Genomic DNA, 3,893 nt, shown 5'->3' with positions numbered 1-3,893 from the left:
CTGAGTTGTAACTCCTCCTGTGTTTAAAAAATTATCCATCATACAATATACTGGTGCAGTTGTTCATCACAAGATGGAAGTTCTGAATCTCCTCCCCTTCCTTTCTCTGCACTAATGAGGTGGTTGACAGCAATAGTAGATTTTCAGCCAAGTCAGCAGTGTTGAATGAGGAGTAATTCACTGCTGAGTTTCAGATGTGTTGAGGTGTTGGAGGTAGATGATTTTCTATTCAGAGCTTTGTGGGGAATACATTTTAGAGGATACAGAAACTGCTACCCGTGTTTTCTGTGTCTCCAGTGTGGTCTGTCCCTACCTCTCCATTTCTGACCTTAGTTCTCTGTCCAGGCTCATTTGTTCCTTTCTCCATGTCCATCCCAGCTCTGACTTTTCCTCAAGCAGCTCCTTCCACTCCAAGTCTCCTTACCCAGCTGGCTGCCTCCTTTCAGGCAAACTCCACAAATTCCAGTTTCTTCTCCATTCTCCCAGTTTTCTTGTGTTGTCAGTTTTTTCAACGTCCCTCATCTTCCATCTATTTCTAACCGCACCACACTCCTTTTCTAGTTCAGAGTCCTAGTATTTTCCCTTTTTGTATTTGAATCAGTTTTATTTCCGTTTTGGCTTAGATGCCATTGAGGGAGGTGTGGTCACTGGGTGGGTGCACAGTGGAGATGAGCTGTCTCCTCTCTGTTTGTAGCCTGTTTTCCTACTTGTTTGGGACAATTTGAGAACAGTAAGTTTGTGAAAAGTTTGCCTTGGCTCACATAATCTTTGACTTGGAAGGAGCAGCTTGACTTTCTTTTCAGCAAACAAGTGACCAGAAATAGGATTGTTAGAACTTTCAGACAGATGACTTTTTTCCATGCATACTCCAGAGACAGCTCCTCCTGTTGGGTGTCCTGCCTCCTTGGATGCTTGATTTCTCATCCTTAATGCTGCAGTAGTACTGGAATTGTGAATGAAATACCTGACAATTTGTGTACTTCTTTCCGAAGTTTATATTTTCCTCTCTAAACATCAGTTTTAAGTTGCTCCAGTGATCTAGATAGCAAGTTTCTTAAGCATGTAAGTATTAGTAGAATTCCAGTGTACATTTGAGAGTTATTTCCTGCAGTAGGATAATTAGCTTCATGCCTCAGCTCTGTCAGTGCTGTGGATATATCTGTGGGATCACATAATAGTAACATGGCTCAGACCTTGTATTTTCATCATGAGAATGACATAGGACTAGTGAAATTGTAGGTCCTGATTTTAATACTGATTCATCCTCTGTCTTCCTCCCCAATAAATTCTATTCTAGCGAATAATGAAGTAATTTAGGTGATAATTTTTATTGCTGTATATTTAAAAAGAAAGCAGTAGCAAATCAGACTGATTGCATTAAGTCCCCTGCGAACTGTTATTTAAGATGCAAATTGTATTTGTGACTTACTGTTTAATTATTTCAACTTGCAATGTGCTTTTCCCTTTCAATTGAAAACTAGATCAGGGTTTCCAAGGACAGTTTGGTAAAATGAACCCTCCTTCTGTCCCTTGGGACCATGGGACCCCTACCCATTTTCCTCTCCTCCGAGGAGCGTGGCCTTACAATATGCCTCAGAACTACATGCAGCAGGGAAATGCCAGCTACCCACCGAACAAACCTTTCTACCCTCAAGGTACTAGAACTAGTATGTGAATCAACAGCTCATGCAACATGTTTCTTTACTGTCTCAAAGGCTTTAAAAGCCAAGGAATCATGTCTCACTTGCCAGGCTCCCTGGAACCATAATGACCCCAAAATTCAAATCAGTGCTTCAGCTTCCTGTATGGATGGATGCAAATCATTGTGGGAGGGAAGGGGTTAAAGGAAATTCTGGAGTCTGAGCCCGTTTGCAGCTGTTGCACTTCCAGCCTTGTCCCTTCATTGCTACTGTCTCACTGCCTCTGCTTCAGCAGAGGTTAAGATCATTGGCCCATGAGCATGTTAACAATATGAAGAAATTCTTTGCCTAATTAATTGTGTTTGATTTTTGTGCCTTGCCTTGTGAAATGACTACCTAGATAAAAACCTGCAAGACCATAGAATAATTTGAGATTGAAAGGGGCTTTGGGGTTACCTAGTCCAGCCTATCTGCAGTCAGAGCAGCACTAACCTCAGAGGCAGCTCAGGGTCAGTCCGTCAGGGCCTGGCAAAGGACTGACACTGTCTCAGCTCTTTCTGATGCTAGTGACAGGTAAAGGTGTTCAGCATCTGGGAGGATTGGGGAAGGCTGTAGGAAATAGACCTCCACTACAGGAGAAACTATGGCCAAATCTGACCTGGAGGATTTGCAGTTCTCTTTCTGCTGGGTCACCTGGTATAAAATGAGAGTTACAGGGTGTCCAAGCAAGGCCCAGATTCAAAATCCTCAAGTTGTGTTTGTTAAATGACGGAAGGAAAATACAACAAAATGATGCATTGATGCTTCTTAGGGAATTTTGAAGGTAGGATGGAAATAATGCTGCACCATCCCATTGATGGGTTAGTTGTACAGACAGCATTTGTGTCAGTCTTGTCAGTGGCTTCAGTGCTAAGTTAGATCAGTGCTCTTGAGTTTAGCCAAGCACTGGTAAATGTATTTTGCTTGAAGTAATTGTAATCCATTTTCTTTTAGCTGGTCCCCTGATGCAGAGTAACCAGCGGTTCTCGCTTCTGTCTCAAGGACACCCACACTTGAATCTGAATTACATCCAACAGAAAAAGTGAAATGTTGAGTAAGGACTAGGGAGGGAGGGGAGGAAAAATTCAGGTTCTGATTTAAAATCTTGATGCAACATGTTTAGATACAAAATTATTTAAGACTCTTTTTAAACTGTATCATTTGTATATAGATATGAAGTATAGTTTTTACTAGTATCACAAAACTGAGTGATACAAATTTCATCTATTTTATTACCCTATTTTTAAGGGGAATTGTGTTTTGGTTTATCTTGATAAACTGTAAAGAGAGAGAATTTTTAAAATTAAGTTCTTTATTTTCTATTAGCTGTATTCATACTTTGGTTGCTTCAGACTTTATATATATTGTTCTAAAAAAAAATAAAATTAGAAGGGGATTTCATGTGTTTAAAAATTTGTCACTTCTATTCTTTACAGAACTATGTAGTGCCAAAAATCTTTTTGAAAGAAAAATAAAACTGAAAAAAAGGACACAAGACTTTTTTCCTCTTCCCTGTTTGCATGCTTGCCTTGACTGGAGTTAGGAATCCAGAATAATGAACGCTGCTTTAAGCTGGAGATCTTGGAAGGATGAGCAGCTTTGACAAGCCATTCAGGCAGTGGACCTGTTTTTCTCCATTGCTGTTCACAGCCAGTTTGTGTCTTGTAAATATTCAAGGGCAGAGCATGTCTGCTTTTCCGTTTATCAACTTTGCAAAGTAACATGCAAATCCTCTAGAGAATTCAGGCTGTATGGGGAAGTAATTTTAAAGATATCCCATAAATTCACTTGGCATCCTGTTGGTGCTGTCAGCACTCACGGGGCAACGTCTGGGAATCCTCAAGCCCCAAGTACAGCGTTCAGGGGTAACCTGCCAGTCCCTGAAACAAGGCAGGAATAGACATGGCACACAAGGGTTGAACACAACTGATTCCCTGTGGTACAGAATTAAATATACTCAGAACTAAACTTCAGTAGGAGCTTAAGAATTCTCACTTTAAAAAAGCAGGACTTGCCCAGTGCTAACCTGATTCAGAGAGGGTAGAGCTGAGTATAGTGGTGTCATGTTCCTGTCCCCAGTCACAGGGCCCCTATGCTCCACAAACTCCCCACAAACTGTGCTCCAAGTAGTGGTGTATTGTCTTCAAATACAGAATAACTTCTTGCCCAAAAAGAATTTAGTGGTGCTTTGTACGTGAACCTTTTAAACTGCCT

The sequence above is a fragment of the Acanthisitta chloris genome, unplaced genomic scaffold (assembly GCF_000695815.1).
Source record: "Acanthisitta chloris isolate BGI_N310 unplaced genomic scaffold, ASM69581v1 scaffold39763, whole genome shotgun sequence".
Classification (NCBI taxonomy): domain Eukaryota; kingdom Metazoa; phylum Chordata; class Aves; order Passeriformes; family Acanthisittidae; genus Acanthisitta; species Acanthisitta chloris.
This window is presented reverse-complemented; position numbering follows the sequence as displayed.